The sequence below is a fragment of the Papaver somniferum genome, chromosome 3, assembly GCF_003573695.1.
Source record: "Papaver somniferum cultivar HN1 chromosome 3, ASM357369v1, whole genome shotgun sequence".
Lineage (NCBI taxonomy): Eukaryota > Viridiplantae > Streptophyta > Magnoliopsida > Ranunculales > Papaveraceae > Papaver > Papaver somniferum.
Genome location: NC_039360.1, coordinates 20,446,291 through 20,459,557, shown reverse-complemented (window position 1 = coordinate 20,459,557; position 13,267 = coordinate 20,446,291). Strand labels below are relative to the sequence as shown.

General features: G+C 36.2%; 1 pseudogene; it reads right to left on the bottom strand.

Annotated features, from left to right (window-relative positions):
• Window positions 1–300: 300 nt before the first annotated feature.
• On the bottom strand, window positions 301–6,681 carry LOC113359122 (annotated as a pseudogene).
• Window positions 6,682–13,267: the final 6,586 nt, after the last annotated feature.

Here is a 13,267-nt window from a genome sequence, read left to right as displayed (position 1 = left end):
AATTTTCATGCTCTGATAGTAGAGGAGATCCAATCTTTCCACATTAGATGGCTCTACTTCATATGTACCACAGCTTTCTAACACCCAAAGTTAGCTTTTTATTGATTTACCAATTTGCTAAAAAAGAAAAAACGAAAAAAAAGTTGCTCAGCGTTCAGCTGTGGAATTTTCTGTGACTTAGATTGTTGATCTTTCATTTCTTCTTCATTCAATGAATGATCTTTGCAAAAATCATTAAAAACTTTCGGATCTTTGTCGGAATTTAGAGATACATTCCTGCAAAAGAAAATACATTCTACATATTTTTTTCTTCTGGATTTCGTAACACTGGAACTGACTTCTACCTAAGTCATTTACAGAGAGGGTGTTACCAATAATAATTATTGTTATTGAAAAGAATGACTCGTCGAAAGTTCACCGCTTGATGGGTCAAATGATGCCTCAAACTCAACCCAACTACGACGTTCACCATGAGCATTTGTATCGCTACACGATTCCAGATTGCGAACCAAAATACGCTTACTTAGAAGCTTCACTCCTTGCTTCCCGTATCTGTGATCTGAAATCATAATTCAACAGATTGGAAGCTTCACTAAGTACGCCGTGCTTAGTCAGGGAAAAAAATGTAGAATAACTGATGAAAGGTTAGATTCTGGCTGGGCATTTGAAACAAAAGCCCATAAACTATCAAAAACACCAGATTTTGGAAACTGTAAGATAATACTGGAACAACAGACACAATCATTAAAGTTGGAAGTTGTGATACCTGGTCCTGTAGATAACACAACAGAGTTCTCCCTATCCAGTACCCAGTCAATCCAAAGCACAAATCCATGGCATATACCAGTCTTACTGAACTCCACCTGCATCATTTTAAGTGCCAAAACTCAAAAACAATATTCACTTGACAGACCAAACAGCAAAAATAAACACTTCTGAACATAGACACCCCATTGAGACCACATATAAATGATCCAAGGGCCATTCACTGTCAAGGAGACTCACCATCAAACCTGGAAGTTGATATATATATGAATGACAAATACCCTATACAATACAAGACTTGTGGGTTCGGCATGTGAGCTGTATAATTATGTAGTATCATGAAGTTGTCAATTTTGAACTATAAAACTAAGGTGTACTTTTTATCTTCTGTTCGAAAGACATGGTAACCTAGTAGCACGAACAATAAAAAGAAATAAATACATTAAGCAAACAAGTAAATACCAATATAACATTCCATAAGAAAGACAATATTCTGCTAGCAGAAAGTACAGTACCCTTTTTCTCCCAAAACATGAACTAATCGGTTTAAGGAAATCAAATTCCAGGACTGTAAACACCTCGCTCAATTCCTGAAACAAAGAAAGCATGTCTGTATCAATTTATGAATAAAATTAAAATCTATGTAAACATTGTAAAGTAATACTGGATGGTTCAGTTTAAATACTTGATCTGTTTAACATTTTAAGTCACTTTGTTTAGATTAGTTACCTTGATCTCCCCACATTGCCAAATGAAATATGGCAGGCAGGGACCTTCCTTTGATGCAGACATATCACCGCAGGCTCCTAAGGATGTATTTACAACTGAATGCTCAAAACCTTCAATCTTTTTGAGGGTACAACGACTTCTCCACAAATCCTGCATTTGAAGATTTGAGATATCATATGAACAAACAAAGCATTTGGTTGATAAATTTACAAGCCAAAAGAGAGGAGAAGAATGAACTTACTGGAAGAGACATAGCGCATGCCTTTAAGATGCCTTTACAAGGCATGATTAATACATCTTTGGATAAGACTGGATCGAGCATAGTCCTTTCCTTCCTGCACCGTATTAAAAATGCCAAACAGTAACATAAGACAAGATACGTATTTGAATGTACATGATTGGCTAAAAAATACAAGCATATTGTTGAAGTACATAAAACAAGCAATCAAGGGCATTAAACATTTTAAAAGCTATAAAAAGATCCATAAATTTAACACACAGAGGTATGAAAAAGACGCACGTCTTACCCTACACCCGACCTGCTTACTATAGACAGCTCAAATCATAGTGGTAAAATTTGTAATATACAAACACTAAAGAATTACAATGCTGCCATAATAACCGCAGTAACTTGTAAACTCGTTTTTAGAGTAGGTATATAAGAAAAAGGAGATCGCAAGTATGACCATGCCAAAGAGAGAAACAGATGAACATGACAATCTTTACTTCTTTTGGCGTTCTTCGTTTTTCATTTCTTTACTGCATGAAAATAAGCGCAGAAAAAATAGAAAAAGATATGCGCGCTACATACCAAAACCGCAGATTTTGCCATGGAAGCATTCCTTCATTTCCATGATAGAAGGGCTCTCCAACTAATATGTCAACCTGAAAGTAACACAGTCATAGTCATCCAACTAAAGCAGCATTAATGGCTCATTGTGTAAAATAGGTTCTGGTGCATGTTGACATTTCATATGAACACAAATCACTGGTCAGCTCGTTTTGTGAAAAGAAACCAACTCCCAAAAACTGGGGAAATAGCACCATGACAGACAAAGAGAAGGCGTGGGTACTGGTTAGGAAATAGGTTACGTACAATAAACCTTAAATATATCCCTTTTGATTGCATCCAAGAAAGAATGCAATTGAAATTATTTCCATGGATTGCTTTATTAAATGCCGAAGTTATATGGACAATTCCATTCGTATCAAATAAATGGCTGGCATCTATATCCTCGCCTCACAGCAAAAATCAACAAATTGATTTCAAAGTTGGTGTCTTTGAGAAAATTATAATTTGACCCTCAGAGCTTACAAGTTACCTTTTTCTGATTGGTATCATCCATTGTCAAGCATCTTTTTTTCCCAATAACTTTCACACGGTCCAATGAGAAACAATTTGCATCCGCAACAGCTTGCAAATACCGGAAACCTTTTTCTTGTATCCCCGGAACATCGAGATTACTGGTGAGTTTGTTGAAACAGATGCAATAAGAATTGTCAAGAAGATACTATCGTCAGCAACTACACACAAAGAACAATCTTTTCCCTGCAACTGGAAGGAAGTAGCTGTTCTTAATTGACAAATTAACAAAAGTTCAACAAGTATGTAATATGGATACACTGACGCACACATAAAAAATATAAGCAAATGAGATGCTACGATGCCATTGAAGGTAATTGAAGAAATTAGTCCAACTCCCATTATGGAGGCCCTCAAAAGTGGCAATTCATTTGTAAAACCTATACTAAGGGAACTTAAACCCGGTTAATTAGATACCTTCGTAAACACTTCAATTCAAGTAACTATAGACGATACTCCACGTAGAGGTTAAGCCAGTCTTTCTGGAGGTGAAGCACCATCTTAGGTTTTAGTTAACCAGAAAACCAAGACGGATGATGAACCAGTATATAAGAACCTGGTATCCAGTCATCACCTTGCATGTTTTCATCTTCTTAAATTACCATAATTAAAAAATGAATCCTTCATTTAAAGCAAGATTGATGCAGGTAAAAAATGTAATGAAATATAATCACACACCGGAAGAGAGTTCTTACAGCATCTTTTACAGTTGTTAAGATGGATGATCTCCAGTTCCTATCTCCGTAAATTGCAATTCTTTCTGGAGAGAATGTGAGTTGACAGTCTTTAGAGCCAGGATTTGCTTTATAATCATGATGCTTGAAACTATATGATACACTAGTTTCATCATGAGCAGATTCAATATGTACCTGCTCATCCTTGATTAAAGATACTCAAGTACCTGGGAAAAACCACACACACTGTTTCCAATGATCACACCAACCTGCCATACCAAGTGAAAAATTAATTAAAATAAGAACTCTTCTATCATTTTCCAGTACACTCAACTGAACAAATAGAAATTGAAAAGACCAAACCCATCCACCTGCCAGGCTTCCAAAGCAGGGTCGGGGTCCCCAGTTGAAAAACCACAGTCTGGGCATCCCAGCAGAGCAGATTAACTATATATAGTAATATTAAAGACGCCTCCACTTACTAGGACGGAAAATCTGCAGCTTTTTATCTTTGAAAGGAGAATTTATCCATTTGGGAGCAGTTGTATAAAAGATTGTCCCTTCGCGATCAAGCTGGAGCACCCACCTAAAACAGACAGCTCATTTAATGAGACAGTGCTTCCATGACAGAATAATGACTACTACACTATGCTTATCAAAACAATACAAAAATAAATACACTAAAATCATCATCAGACAGATTTCTTTACCATGAAATTAAGGCATGAACTCTACCATCACTAGTTGCATTTACACGTAATTCGGTTACTCCATGGCTGTCTGGCCGTTTTCCAAAGTCAAACTCAAAATTTTTGAAGGGTTCTGATAGCTGGATGAGTACTAAAGGAGTAGTAATTAGACAATTTGTAGTCGTTCCAGAGAATTTATCACTTCAAGGAAAAAAATTATGCCCATACCAATCTTATATCGTTTGATATTGAATTACAGTGCATGGCATATTGTCGCTGCTTTACACCTACTATCGTCTCCAATCCAACTGGAGCAAGGTGTGTTCCGTCTGATACTTTGACTTCACAATTGTGTAAGTCATGCATTTTCCAGAGAAATTCACATTCAACCAGCTGACACAGCAAACATAAAGTACATGCATGAGCCTCGAAATGAATTAAGAAATTTCGTTCAGCACTATTGGAGGGAATCTACCAGATACACAGATTATAGCTTGTATAATTTTATGCAATATGATGGAAAATAGACTGCAACGCGTTTTTTTTTGATGAATTAGGTGTAATTCATTCATGCCCAAGGTCACGAGCAACACTGTTGAGACCTCATCACTGAGTGGCTAATTTACAATCTTAGATTTTTCCTAAGGTCCACGCAGAAACTCTATCAAGCTCAAAAGCTTCAGTTCAATTTGCTATTACACTCAAATATAAAGGCTGCTCAGCGCTCACTATCTGCTCAATGAATTTGAGCTTGACGTGCAAAAATGTTCAAGTTTTTATGATGTCCCTGTTACAAATGTCATTTCGAACATTAACAAAGGGGGAAGGAACTTGTCAGTAAGGACTTCTGAAGGAGAAACAAGAACTAATGTAAAAACTAGACCTACTCAAACCAGCATAGGTTCCACTTGAATTAACATCCACATGTCTGTCCAGCTTGAAAATCAATGTGATATTTTCGAAAAATGCAGAAATAGTGGATCTGAACTGACAGTAGGTTAAATAAGTTAAAAACAAAAACCAATTCAATATCTCAGAATGACACTTTAACTGTTATCCGGTCTCAAAACAGAAAATAAAAAAAGAAGAGATTGAGCCTTCAGGGTTACTTGAAAAAAAATCAAGCATATAAGCGAAATAAAGCATTTTTGAGCACCTGTCCATATGTAATTGCTCGGTGCGGAACAGTCAGTGGATTTTGAACCAACAGCTCATCATGTGCATGCTGCAGAGTTGGAATTAATCCTTCACCCAGTAACTCTGAATCCAGTATCTCACTTACCTGCTAGTAGAATCAGAAAAGTTTGAACACGATGCAACAAAATGGCTTCAATAACTGTCATTCAATAAACAACCATTAACTGCAGATTGCACAATGGGCCTTGCTAAACAGATTATTATTTAGTTAGATGTCAACTCTTAGTTTTCAAAGGGAGATTGAGCCCCATGGTCATCAGTTTGGTTTTTCCAGCACCTTATTTTTTTTTTAATTTTAACTTTCCTTTTCTTTAAACCTCCAGAGTGTATCCTAATTCACAATCACTGTCTCATACTTGCTATCGATTTTATGGTGAAAACCACCAATAGATGCTTACTTGAAAAATGGATTGGATTTCCGTATTATAAAAATTGCTTTCACCAATACGATTTCAAACTTACAAGTAGTTATAAACTCAACAAAGGCTTCTATTATAAATCCAAGCTAAGTTGGAGGTACAGATATTGGCTCGCTAAGCCATGTTCGAAAACTATCCTGTTAATCCTTCGAGTAGATCAGCATTATCCTTCAGGAATTTTAGGCTCTCTATGGAAGCCCAAATCCTGTTTGGGACTCATCTAAACCACATTCATTCAATGATGCCTCATGCCTGTGACATCAAGAGTACAAGGAAGCAACCAACACAGCTCGACATGTCACCAATTGTTGTTCGTTTATCTATAGAAAACGAATTGAATCATAAAACTTCATAATTTAGGTTCTAAGATATGCAGTGGTTTCAGTGAATTTACATAATTTCTAACTTTCTGTTAAATTCAATCTGGGAGCAAGCAAAACCAGATGCTTGGCTGGTCATTGCAAATGCTACTCACCCAGCATTCAGTATCAAATCTATAAGCATGTGCTATTGATCCCATTAATAACATTTACTCACCTAGACTCACTCAACAACACCAATTTGCAATCTCACAAATTCATTTTAAAGATTATTAAACAAGTATAGAGTTCCAAATACATAATACTTACTAGAATATCGGCTCGACCAGCAATACAATCCCCAACTTTAACTTCATCAGACCGCTTAGGGACAATACGTATCTTCTTATCCATACCATTGACATGCAAGACTTTTCGCAACAGCTTAATCATAGGCAAGTAAGACTCACATGCTGAAACCATTCCCACAGTATCATCAACACTTGAAGCACAACTCGAATTCATAGCCCGAGCAGCCATCATCGACAGCAATCCAGTTCCAGCACTATACAATAAAAAAACTTAAATACACTGTTTATGTTGGAAACAAAGCACTATAATCAAATTACACAAAGAAACCGCTGAGTCGCGTACTAGGTCGCTATCTTTAAGGTGTTTCGCGACTCTGCCTCTTGATTGTGCTAGCAGTCAGTTTTTTGTCGAAACCCTATGGGATAAAACAGCTTATCTCTTTCGATTTCTCTGCACTGAGAAATCGAATCAATAATAACTCTTTCAACAACACTTGCTCAGAAAAACTTGACGAAATAAAAATAACGTTCTATATCTTTTCTTCCAGAAACCAGTTTTTTTTTTTTTTATAATCAAAAAGAATCAATGGAATTAATGGAAAATTAATTTTCGATTAAATGCCAATTAAATTTCTTTGTAACAGCAAAAAAAACGGCCATATTAAAATTTCAACATTAACTGTAATTAATCATGATATAATTATCTTAATACGTTTTGAAAATTTAAGTTAAAAACAGCAAAAAAATTTAAGGCCCCAAGGCCCCGCTCCCGGACTAATGTAATATAATATATAGTATAAATAGTATATACCCTAGTGAAATTGTGTGGGGTGGGAATTGAACCCATGCCTATAGTGTGGGAGCTCAAAACAATGCCACCATACTATCTCTCTAACTTTGGCATATTATTACAAAACTATGTTTTTAAATATATACCCCAACAATCCCCCACTTATATTTTAAAACATTGAGCAAGTGCTATACAGTTGTGCATAAGCAAAGGTGCCTTTCGACTTGAACCTCTACATAGTGTTGAACTTTCTAAGTATCAGGTAACTAGAGTGACTCTCGTCTTGAACTCTAACTAATAATAGATTATACAACACACACAACTATATCTTAGAGTAAAGTTCTTAATTTTGCACATTAGGGCCATGTGCTTATCCCTTTCTTAACGAACGATCTAGAGAAATGCCCAAGTTCTCATAGAAGGCGGCCACACCTTCACATTCGTATAGGTGAGTCTATCAAGGATACTCCTGTATATCCCACTCTTAACTTAAGAGCTATAGACATCATTAAGAGTTTAAACACTCAACCTGTTTCCCACTTCAGGATATCATGCTATGGGAATGCATGACTCTATCTATTTGTAACTTCGTCTAGTCCCTTTGAACCTATTTCTAGGTTGGGTATCCATTACAAATGACTCAACTTCTCACGGGCAAAAGTCCCATACTTTTAGAGATATTCCATACCTTTTCTCTTGCTAATCCTTTCGTCAAAGTATCAGCTATATTTCCTTCAGACCTTACATGATCTACTCTAACAACACCAGTTGTGAGAAATTCTCTAACTGTGTCGTGCTTTCGACGTATCTGTCGATTCTTACTGTTATTATAACAGTTCTCTACTACTCCGATAGCCGCGGTACTATCGCAGTGGATCAAAGTGGCTGGTATCGGTTTTTCCCATACTGGAATGTCTGATAACAGACTCTTCAGCCATCCTGCTTCTTCACTAGCTGCTGCTAGTGCCATCAATTCAGCCTCCATCGTAGATTGGGCTATAATTGTCTGTTTCTTTGATCTCCAAGATACAGCGCCCCCAGCAATAGTAAAAACATATCCACTGGTGGCCTTGGAATCATCTGAAAGAGTATTCCAATTAGCATCGCTAAATCCTTCAAGGACTGCGGGATGCCTCTTATAGTGTAATCCTAGGTTTGTGGTTCTTTTCAGATACCGCATAACCCTCTCAATAGCATCCCAGTGTTCCAAACTAGGATTACTGGTAAACCTGCACAGAACTCCCACTGCATATGCAATGTCTGGTCTTGTACAATCAGTTGCATAACGCAGACTTCCAATTATACTAGCATATTCAGATTGTCTAACACTTTCTCCAGTGTTCTTAAACAATTTCACATTAGGATCAACAAGGAGTACAAGCAGGCTTACAATCAAAATATTCATACTTTCTCAGAATTTTTTCAATGTAGTGAGATTGATCCAAACAAATACCACTACTAGTTCTAGTTATTTTGATTCCCAAGATTACACTAGCTTCACCCAAATCTTTCATGTCAAAATTCGAACTAAGCATACCTTTAGTTTCATTGACAACAGATAAATTGGAACCAAATATCAGCAAATCATCCACATACAAGCAAACAATCACACACACATCATTCTCAAATTTATAATAGATGCATTTGTCACCCTCGTTTATTCTGAAGTTATGTGAAATCATTAAATTATCAAATTTCTCATGCCACTGTTTAGGAGCTTGTTTTAAACCATAAAGGGATTTTTCTAGCTTACATACTTTCTGTTCTTGTCCAGGAATTACAAAACCTTCAGGTTGTTCCATATAAATTTCCTCTTCTAGTTCACCATTCAAAAAGGCAGTTTTAACATCCATTTGGTGAATAACAAGATTATGAGCAGCGGCAACAGCAATCAAAACACGTATAGATGTTAATCTAGTAACAGGAGAATAAGTATCAAAGAAGTCTACGTTCTCTCGTTGCCTAAATCCTTTAGCAACCAGTCTAGCTTTGTGCTTCTCTATTGTTCCATCAGGTTTTAGTTTCCTTTTCAAAACCCATTTACAACCTATAGGCTTACAACCAGGAGGTAAATCTACTATACGCCAAGTTCCATTAGACATATGAGAATCCCATTCATTATCTACAGCTTCTTGCCAGAAACTAGACTCTGCAGAACTGAACGCCTCTTGTAAATTAGAAGGTTCTTCCTCTACGGCATAAAATTCAAAATCAGGATCTCTTGTGTCAGTCCTAGCTCTTTTACTTCTTCTAGGTTCAACTTCAGTGATCCTAGTTTCTGCACTTCTAGGTTCTTCTAATCTATGTTCAGAATCAGCACTAGGTAAAACACTAGATAAAGAACCCCCACTATTACCCCCACTATTTCTAGATTTAAAAGGAAATCTCTCTTCAAAGAAATCAACATCAATAGATTCAATAATAACCTTATTATTAATATCAAAGAACCTATAAGCTTTACTGTTTTGAGCATAACCAATAAAAACACATTCATAAGCTCTACTTTCTAACTTATGTCTTTTAGGATCAGGTTTTCTAACAAAAGCTAAGCAACCCCAAACTCTAAAATAAGAGACATTAGGTTTTCTATTTCTCCAAAGTTCATAAGGAGATATCATGGTTTTATTATTAGGAATGCGGTTCAAAACATGGCAAACAGTCAGCAAACATTCACCCCACCAATGAGAAGCAGCACCAGAGCTAAGCAAACAAGCAACAGTCAATTCAGTAAGAGTACGATTCTTTCTTTCAGCTTTCCCATTCATTTGAGGATTATATGGTGCAGTTCTTTCATGTATAATGCCATTAGTTTGATAAATTTCAGTAAAAGGAGAAGAATCATATTCAGTGCCTCTATCACTACGAAATCTCTTAATTTTCCTACCAAATTGATTTTCAATTTCAGCAATAAAAATCTTAAACTTTTCAATAGCTTCGTTCTTATGGCTCAACAAATAAACATAAGTATAATTAGAACAATCATCAATGAACGTCATGATATACCTCTTGCCATTTCTAGTTAGGATACCTTCATATTCACACAAATCAGAATGTATTAAGTCTAGTGGTTTCGATTCTCTTACAACAGATTTATGTGAAGTCTTGGTTATTTTTGCTTGACTACAGTATTCACATTTTTCAAAATCATTTTCAGAAAATTCAGGGAGGACACCTAACTTACTCATGTTATTTACTAACTTTTTACCCACATGACAAAGCCTTCCATGCCAAACATTAAAATTGCAAACCATATAAGCAGAAGAATCAATTTTATTCATAGCATCAACATTAAGCTTAAACATTCCATCAGTAGCATAACCCTTTCCTACAAAATTCTTATTCTTAGTTATAGTGTAAATATCAGACCCAATAGTTTGATACAACCCAGCCTTGTTGAGAAGATAGCCGGAAACAAGGTTCTTTCTCATTTCTGGAGTGTGAAGGACATCTTTCAGCATGAGTGTCTTCCCAGAAGTAAACTTCAACTCTACCGTACCAGAACCTTTCACCATAGTGCTGTGGGAGTCTCCCAATAACACTTTCTTGTCCTTGGTTTCAGCATAAGTCTTAAACATGGACCTATCAAAACAACAATGACGCGAAGCACCACTGTCTATCCACCACCCATCAGATCCACCAACCATGTAGAACTCTGGATCAGAGACCATGGCAATTATAACGTCACCCAAAGCATTAGCTTGTGCGTTATTCTTTTCCTTGTTAAATCTGCAATTCCTAGCCATGTGGTTTGGTTTATTACAGATATAACAAAGAAATTCAGAATTGGAATTCTGTCCATTTTTCGATGGGTGTTGGTTCTTGTTTTGATTAGGCCTTCCTCCTTTCTTCTGGTTCGGGTTAGGTTTCATATCCCTTTTCTTAGGTTTTAAATTCGGATGAGTCTTATTGTTAGAAACAATGAGAATCTCTTCCTTCTTATCTTGTTTCCGAGCTTCTTCCTCAACCCTGAGCTTAACAATCAAACTTTCAAGAGAAAATTCTTTAGTCTTGTGACGCAAAGTATTACGAAAATCTTTCCAGCTAGGTGGTAACTTGTCAATCATTACAGAAACTTGAAATTGTTCATCAGTTTTCATACCTTCGGCCACAATTTCGTGGTAAATTTTTTGAAGTTCATGAGCCTGTGCAACAACTGATCTATCATCCACCATTTGGTATCTCACATACCGGCTCACAACATATTTCTTTGAACCCGCTTCCTCGGTGTCATATTTTTTCTGTAATGCATCCCATACATCTTTAGCAGTTTCAAAAGTTGAATAATACTCATATAAATCGTCAGATAATGCATTAAGAATGTAGTTTTTGCAATCAAAGTCATTATCGATCCATTTGTCGATGGCCTTTTGTTTTTCCTCGGGAGTTTTAGAAACAACTTCTTCAACACCACCGGTAGGAGGTGGATCTGTAGCAGCACCACCCCCAGCAGCAACAGCAGCAGCAACAGCAGCAGTCTTATCAGCAGCAGGTTCCAGGGTTCCAGGATGAACACTCGACACAATCATATGCAGCTTCATCAGTTTGAGATAAAAGAACATCTTCAGCTTCCATCTTCTGAAATGCAACCCTTCAAATTTGAAAGGCTTGTTGGTATCATCAACGCGCTTCTTTTCATTCTCCATAGCAGAAACGTACACCTTAAAATTGTTGGAAACAAAGCACTATAATCAAATTACACAAAGAAACCGCTGAGTCGCGTACTAGGTCGTTATCTTTAAGGTGTTTCGCGACTCTGCCTCTTGATTGTGCTAGCAGTCAGTTTTTTGTCGAAACCCTATGGGATAAAACAGCTTATCTCTTTCGATTTCTCTGCACTGAGAAATCGAATCAATAATAACTCTTTCAACAACACTTGCTCAGAAAAACTTGACGAAATAAAAATAACGTTCTATATCTTTTTCTTCCAGAAACCAGTTTTTTTTTTTTTTTTTATAATCAAAAAGAATCAATGGAATTAATGGAAAATTAATTTTCGATTAAATGCCAATTAAATTTCTTTGTAACAGCAAAAAAAACGGCCGTATTAAAATTTCAACATTAACTGTAATTAATCATGATATAATTATCTTAATACGTTTTGAAAATTTAAGTTAAAAACAACAAAAAAATTTAAGGCCCCAAGGCCCCGCTCCCGGACTAATGTAATATAATATATAGTATAAATAGTATATACCCTAGTGAAATTGTGTGGGGTGGGAATTGAACCCATGCCTATAGTGTGGGAGCTCAAAACAATGCCACCATACTATCTCTCTAACTTTGGCATATTATTACAAAACTATGTTTTTAAATATATACCCCAACAGTTTAGAATGTAGACACAAATTTTATAAATCAGAAGAAGTTTAGAGGAATTGCAATCACCCAATGTCAAGAACATGGCAAGGTTTAGTTACAGTCTTATCAATGGCGGCACGATACGCTTGATTTCTAGGTGAATCATTAAGCATATCAAGATAAGATGTTGATGATAAAAGAACTTCATCTTTTACTTCTTCTTCTGAGACAACAATCCATTCTGAGTTACCAGTTAATGGATCAAATTTGAGCTGGAATATTCACTGCTGCGGCTGCTGATTCGATGATTTTGTTGAGCTGCTCATGCTTCTTGTGATGAATCTTCTCGGTGATTTCTTTGGACGGAATGATGGAGAAGAGATTATTGGGAAGCGGTGGCGGACGGAGAAATAATGGTTAGTGGCTTTGAAAATTAGGTTAGTCATGGAGCCCGTTTCCATTTTTCTTCTTTTTTCTAACCTATTTTCAAGAGTGAGTGACCACCACTTGCGGTCCCGTAATGTTTTTTTTTGGTAAAAGTATTTTCAAAATCTATATATGTTAATAATTTTTGAAATTGGTGTCTGGTAAAAGGAAATTAAAGTGCCTTTATCCAAAACACTTTTCAAATTCCTCATTTTTTAAAAGTTAGGGAGGAGGAGCTTTTAAAATCTACAAAACCATAAGCTGTGGTCCCACATAATTTTAATGTTTGATTTTTTTTATTCTTACT